The following is a 7,149-nucleotide window of genomic DNA, read 5'->3' as shown; positions in this document are numbered from 1 at the left end:
GGGGAGCCCCTGTGGTGTCCCCATAGAAGAGAGGTGACATCCCACACCCACAGCTCCCGGTTTGCTCCCGGTGCCATGTGGGGCAGAGCCTCCATCACCACGTCACTCCTCAGCCTTTCCTCATTTATTCGGGATTTCAGGCAGCTTCCAAATTCCTGCGCAGCCAAATCCTCCCTGGGGCTGCCAGGAGCCCCGGCCAGCAGTGAGGACGTGCTGTTTCTGTACCCACAGCGCAGCCAGGATTGCTGATGTTCCGCGGGTGATGAGGATGGGATGGAGCTGCGCTCCTCCCTGCACTGACACGGCCACATCAGAGCGGGGGGTCCTGGTGGATCCCTTTGCCAGCAGCTGGGACTCGAGGTGATGGGGAAGCGCTCCCAGCTCTGCATCCCTCTGGTTTAGGGTCCCACCCCAAACCCTTCACCCTTCACCCCCCCTGTCTTCATAACCTCGCCGTGTTCCCCAACATGGAATTGTGTTGGTTCATCTGCTCCCGCACTGGATTTATTGTCCCCAGGACTTCCTGTGCTCGCTTACAACATGCCCTGTTCCTTCTCGTGAGCGATAAATCAGAACTGTTTGTTTGTTTCCAGTGGCTTTTCTTTCTTTTCTTTTTTAACAGTTCTGATGATATTTTCTGTTTCTCCTCCCCAGGGCCTTCCCAGTGCTCTGGGAGCAGCTCGGGGGCAGATGGAGGTGGGAGGAGATGCTGAGAAGTTCTGAGTCCACAGTGATGGCACTCGTTGGGTGTCCATGAGAAACACCCACAGGAGTCAGGCTGGGAAGGGTGGGAAATCCAACACCGCTCCATCTCCAACACAGCTCCATCTCCAACACAGCTCCATCTCCATCACTGCTCCATCTCCAACACAGCTCCATCTCCAACACTGCTCCATCTCCATCACTGCTCCATCTCCATCACTGCTCCATCTCCAACACCGCTCCATCTCCAACACCGCTCCATCTCCAACACAGCTCCATCTCCATCACTGCTCCATCTCCAACACAGCTCCATCTCCAACACAGCTCCATCTCCATCACTGCTCCATCTCCATCACTGCTCCATCTCCAACGCTGCTCCATCTCCATCACTGCTCCATCTCCAATGCTGCTCTATCTCTCTGTTCCTCCTTACTCTCCTCTTTCTTTTTTGTTCTTCAGCAGCACCTTGGCACAAAATCACCCGGTGATGCCGACCTTCCCACAGCACTTTCCTCATCTCAAAGGCTTTTTTTTTCTCTCCCCCCACTCTGGCTGTTCAATCCGCTCTGGGACGTGGCTCGATGGAGCTCCAAGGGCTGAATTTGACTTGGGAGTGGATTCTGATTTTCCAGCAGCTCTCACACGGCGGCAGAGGCACCGCGGGGTTCCCACCACCCTGTGCTGCTCCGCGGGCCAGCAGCAGCACGCCAACAACGCGTCCCCTGGGGATGCAACAGCCAAGCGGATCCGCCGGGAGATGTTGGCGCAAACAGCCCCAGATGATGAATGGTGCTGAGCTGTGCTTTCTGCTCTATATTTACCGCCATTGTCTTCTTTTAATTTATATGGTTTGTCTTGGATCTGGGGGGGGAGCAGCGCTCGCTTTTCCCGCGACTTTTCGCGCTCCCGCAGAGCTCTGACCCCTCGGTGCAGCTCTGCAAAGCAAAGCTCCTCTTTGGTTTCGTTTGGATGAAGGGATGGAAAATGATTTCCAAACACCCCAAATTAGAAACAGGGCTTTGTTTTGGTGCTGGGGGCGGTGGAGGGGGGAGGGGTGGAGTGTGTCATCCCGCAGCAATGAGGAGCTGGCTGGGATTGATTTCCGCAGCGCTGCCCCGTAGTTCTGCCCCACAGCGCTGCCCCACGGCTCTGCCCCCAGGGTTTGAGCATTGAGGGGTTGGGTTTGAGCTGTGTAAGTGATGGGAGCGAATGCCTCGCAGTGCTGGGGGGGGCACGAGCAGGAAGGTGGTTTCTTGCTGGGATTTTATTGCAGTGCGCCCTCACAGCTATTTTGCTGTGGGTTATTCTGTTCCCCACAAAAAAACATCGGGTCCTGTGGGAGATGGGTTGGACTCCTGCAAAAAGGAGCCAGTCCTGCCCGGGACGAGCTTGTCCCCGTCCCTGCAGTGAGAGGCTCTATTGACACACCACCATGGCAGAGGCTTCCTGCTGCCTTCTGCAGCCCCTTGTGGGCCCCCAGCTGCGGGCTGTGGGGGTGCCAGGCCATACCAGGCCAGAACTCCCCATCAAACAGTGCATTAAGAAATCGCAGGGGATGCTCCGTGCGTTCACAAGCAGTGGCTGCACAGGGTGGAGAAAAATTCACCCTCTGCCTTTTTCCCCTGTGAGGCATCTCAGCTCATGCACCCACAGGGCTGGCTGCCCCCCAGCTCAGGCTGCTCAGTGCCCACCTTGGCCTGGAGCATCTCCAGGGCTGGTGACCCCCAAGTCCTGGTGATGCTGGAGCCACGTGTGCTGGGTTTGCTCCCTGCTGGCTGATGCTCAAGGAAGGAGCAGCGATACACCTCGCTCCCTCTGCTCCAGTTCTTCCTCTCTTCCATCTATCCCCCTCCTTTATTGATTCTTTATTTTTCCCAGGCCCCACTTTCCCCCCCCCCCCCCCCCATGGAGTGAAATGCTTCACCTAATTAGCAAAACATGTCAAAGAAAAATGATTAATGTCCCGGGAGGAGCTTTAGCCGCCTTTGTGCCCAGTTAGCCTGACTTCTGCTCCTAAAGGTTTATTAAAAGATAAGGCAGCTCGTGACGGACAAGCAAAGCAAAGCGTGCGCTCTGCCCGGTGCCGTGGGGTGGGAGGGGGGGGGATGCAGATCGGGGTCACTTGGGCTCGTGTTTCTGTGCCTCTGCGTGTGACCGTCACCGTGGTGTCGGGCCTTGGCAGGGGGAAAGGCGTAAGCTCTGGCTGAATGCCTCCTTTATTCTTGCAGGGCAGGTAACTCAATCCTGCTGGCCGGGCTGTGAGCGTTGCTGTGATTGAGGGGTGTTTGTACGGGGTGATGCTGTGTGTGTGTGTGAGGGGGGGGGGGGGGAGGAGTGGTTTGGGGAGGGGTGGGTGCCCCAGATTGGGGTCCTATCCAGCAGCAGGGTGCTGAGGGGACACCAGGTCCCCATCCCAGCCCTCTGCCACAAACCACAGCACGTTTACACTAAAACCTTTGCAACCAGCTCTTGTAAAACTCTGTGCCCGCTTGTTGTGAACACCCTTGGACCAAAGCTGCACCCCGGGATGTGCCCAACTCTCAGCAGAGCTCGAGGAGCTCCAACCGCAGCATTTTTGTCATTGTTATCAAGTTAAACCATGAGAAACTCCCAAACCAGCAACTGGATGGAGGCATCTGTGTGTCAGTGTGTGAGTGAGGAGCTGCGCTGTGGGACGCTCTGTGCTCTGAGGGTTCTCCTCCAGCATCGGCCCCCGGGCTCTGTGGGCTCCGCTCTGCGTAAACAAGGGCTGTGTGTCGGCTGCAGGCAGCCTTGCAGGGCTGTGTGCCGCTGGGTGGGACCTCAGCACTGAAATATTTTCAAGATAAACAGAGGAAAATGAGTGGTGGAGGAGGACGGAGCCGCTGGCAGCGCTCCTCAAGCAGATATTTCGGGGCAGGAACTTGGCGCTCTGCGGGCTGGGGTGGAAAGATGGCTTTTGTGGATTCTTTCTGCTGCAAAGGGAACTTCGAGGGCTGAAAATAAACACAAAGGGCAGCAAAAGCCATCGGGAGAGAGTAGGGATGCCATGGGGGAGAAGAGCCATGGGGACCCACCACACGCTGCCTGCTGCAGACCTGCACCCCATGGCCAAACAACACTGATGCTCCAGGTGGAGCATCACCCTGTACCAACCAGGGCTGCCCTTTGGCAATGCTAAATGCCAACTGTGTTCCCCTGTGCTGGGTGCCTGCTTGGGGTGCTGGGATGCTGCATCTCCCCCTTCCTCCCTCCCCACCCTCAGCAAATTTAATTAAAAGTCATTGGGATTCCTTTGAAAGCAAATGTCATCCGGCGACACAATTACACTTTAACTAACCAAAGCTGCTACAGTTCCTATATATATATATTGGAATCAGGCTGTCGTTATTAGTTCTAAGTAAGTAATTTATTCTCATTATTGTGTTCAAATTACAGGATATTACCCCCTGGGGAAATAATCCTGTGATTTGAAACGTAACAAAGAATTCACATGGACAACAATAGGGTTCCTAAATGAAACTCAGAGCGGTCCCGAACGGAGCGCAGCTCCAGCTTTGCCTGGATAGAAAAGCAAACACACCAAGTTGTGTTTAAAAGCTGTTTTCCTTTCTGGTTTTCCTCCTCCAGCCCCAAGAGAGGGGAAAAGGGGCTCCTCCTCTTCACCCGGGGGGTGGTTTGGGGCTGTGGGTCCATGTGCTGTGCAGCTCTGAGATACACGGAGCTCATGGAGCGCGTCGGACCACCGAGAGGAAAAAAAGGAGAGGGGAAAAACCAGAAAGAAAAAGAGGAGGAAGAGGGAGGGTAGGGAGGAAAATGAGCTACACTTGTAACCTGATTACAGCAGCCAGCTATGTGTGCGAAATCACAATGCGGCTCTATAATTAAATCTCCCTTTCCCCCCCTCCTGCCGCGCTCTTTCCTCCAGCGGGCGCGGTACAAAAGCCGTCGTTAGGACACGGCATTCCAGCTCCGACCGGAGGGGACGGTTTTGTCTACGGCTGCTGGGATCGTCTTGAAGGAAATCGTAATTAGGAGCCGGGCGCTGCTGGCTGGAAGGCTTTGTTGGGCACAGGGGCTCTGCTGGAGGAGCTGCGGGGCTGCGTGTGTGTGTGTGGGGGGGAACAGCCCTAAGAGAGCCACGGGGGGTTGCACTGGATATGGGGACCCTCCTGCAGCCCATGGCACCTGTGGGGTTTGGGGTGAGGTGGTTTCTGCCCCAACAGGTGTTGCTTTAGCACCATTTTGGTACCCGGTGTGGGTCACTGCGGTGCTTTGGTGGGTGCCCAGAGGGATAAGGGAAGCATAAGACCTCCTGTGTGTGGGGAATGCCTTTGCAGTGTGCTTTTACCAAAGGTTTCTTGGCATTTGGCTTCTGGTCCCAGTGGCCCAATGCATGGCCATGTAGGGATACCAAGGATGGGCTCAGCCCCCCTGTGGTCATTGCCTTGCCCACTGAGGACATTGGTTTGCTGGGTGTTCCATCCCCACCTGTGTGACACCTGAGCTGGGTGGCAGCTGTGTGTTCAGCCCCTTTCCCCGTGGGCAGGTCAGTGCTTATTGCTTTGGGGTATTTTTGGGGCACAGGCTGTGTCAGACCCACAGAGCGAGGTGTGGGTTCAGGGTATTTCCCATGCATTTCACTGCTAAAACACCACATCTGGCCCTCCAAAAGCTGACGCTGCCTTCTCCTCACCTCGCAGCCCAGTTCTGGTTAGGGCTGGCAGGCACAAATCACAGCCCTGGGACTCACGTTCAGCTCAGAGCATCCCTGCGCCAGCACGGGTGTTTGACTCATCATTTGGCACTTAAAAAAAAAAAGGAAAGAAAGAAGGAAAAAATAAGCTTTTGATTGGGTAAAAGGGGAAAGAAACAAAATAAAACGGGAGAACCAAACAGCCCCAGTAGCCTGCAGCTGGGATTGATGCAGAACGCCATCCCACACTGCTGGGAGTCCCACAGCTCTCCTGCCCCCCAAGAAAGGGGTGTGGAGGACCCCCCTCTGTCTGCAGGGCTGTGTCACAGATCCCCTTTTGCCTTCCATCCCCTGTTTGGTGTTTGATATGGGGGGGAAAAGGGGCCCCCAGCGCCGCGTCGGCGATGAGGAAATGGGGCAGAGCCGTGCCAGCTCCGTCCGTGAGTCCGGCTGATTTATGGCCTCGTTGCTAAATCCGGGCGCTGACTGCGAGCATTAAATATAGCTCCAAACAGCCTGCAAACGTGCGGGCAGCACGGCACGGCACGGCGGGCAACCCCAGCCTCTGCTTTACGTCTGCATATTGGGGGGGGGGAGGGAGGGGGTCAGAGAACGGGGGGGGGGTCAGAGGGTGGGGGGCAGCCCCATACGAAAGCGGGGCAGGGTGACTGGGGGGGGGTTGGTTGTGGTCCCATCCCACCCCAAAGTCCTACCTGTGTGCTGGGGGGGCTCAGCGCTGCGTCCTGCCTGCTCCCCTCTGCTTCCATTGGAGGTGAGGGGGGGGGGGAATATAGGATGATAAAGGGAAGGGGGAAGAAAAAAGAAGGAAAAAAGGGGAAAAAAGGAACGGGGAAAAAGTCAGTAACGAAGAACGGGGGGAAAACTGGAATAAAAATGGGGGAAAAAAATAAGGAAAAAATGGATATATATATATATATTTTGAGTAAATTAAACGGCGTACAAGCCAAAGGGCTGTATGGGAGGGGGGGGCGGACCATCCCGGCGATAGAATTAAATGGATGGCTGTGGGGGGGGCGCAGCGCGGGGCGGCACAAAATGGCGGCGGCTGAGGAGGAGGAGGCGGGGAGGAGAAGGGCGGGTTTTATTTTCCTCGGATTTTTAATTATTATTTTTCCTCCGCCACCATTTTTAAGGACGGCAGCCAAACCCCGCTTTATAAAAAGAAACGGCGTTTGTGTGCGTTTTTAACGATAAAAAGAAAGAATCCTACAACCAACACCCAACCAAACCCGCTCCCCTCCCTCAGCGCTCTGCCTCAGCGCGGCGCTGCTTTTTGGGCTGAAAAAACACCGCTTTTGGTCACCGCCACCCCCCGCTTCGCCCCTCATTTCAATGTTTGGAGGCAGGAGGGGGCTGTGGGGGGGTGTTGGGGGGTGGGAGTGGAGCCGCTCCCCCTCAAAGGGCGCTTTGTGGCGGCGGGGCCGTGGGAGAGGGCCCGGCGGCCGTTCCCTCCTCAGCGCATTGAGGGCTGTGTGTGTGTGTGGGGGGGGTGCGGGTTCACTCCCTCAGCGCGCGGGGAGCCTGGAAACAGCGCAGAGCGGCTGATGAGTGCGGGCAGAAAGCGGCGGGGGGAGCCTGGAAACAGCCGCCTGTTTACCTACGTCTGAGCGACGTGGCGGACAACCAATAGGAAGGCGGGAAGCGGCCGTAGTCCCGCCCCTCACGGAGAACAATGCGCGTTTCATGGCGGCGCCGCGCTCCGTCCGTCCCGCCCGCCCGTCCCGCGGGTTCCTTTAGACTTTATCCCTTTA

The 7,149-nt window shown here is 56.3% G+C and overlaps 1 long non-coding RNA gene across 1 annotated transcript; it reads right to left on the bottom strand.

The window, feature by feature from the left end:
- Positions 1-4,071: 4,071 nt before the first annotated feature.
- On the bottom strand, positions 4,072-6,872 carry LOC107320656 (uncharacterized). The gene is made up of 2 exons (XR_001558340.3): positions 6,091-6,872; positions 4,072-5,488 (listed from the first exon to the last, which is right to left on the bottom strand). It is a non-coding gene; the product is annotated as an uncharacterized LOC107320656 (long non-coding RNA).
- Between the last annotated feature and the right edge of the window lie 277 nt (positions 6,873-7,149).

Source organism: Coturnix japonica, chromosome 13, assembly GCF_054131305.1.
Source record: "Coturnix japonica strain WE chromosome 13, WE-NBRP24, whole genome shotgun sequence".
In the NCBI taxonomy this organism is placed as follows: domain Eukaryota; kingdom Metazoa; phylum Chordata; class Aves; order Galliformes; family Phasianidae; genus Coturnix; species Coturnix japonica.
Note: the sequence above shows the minus strand (reverse complement) of the source record. Positions and strands in the feature narration are given on the sequence as shown.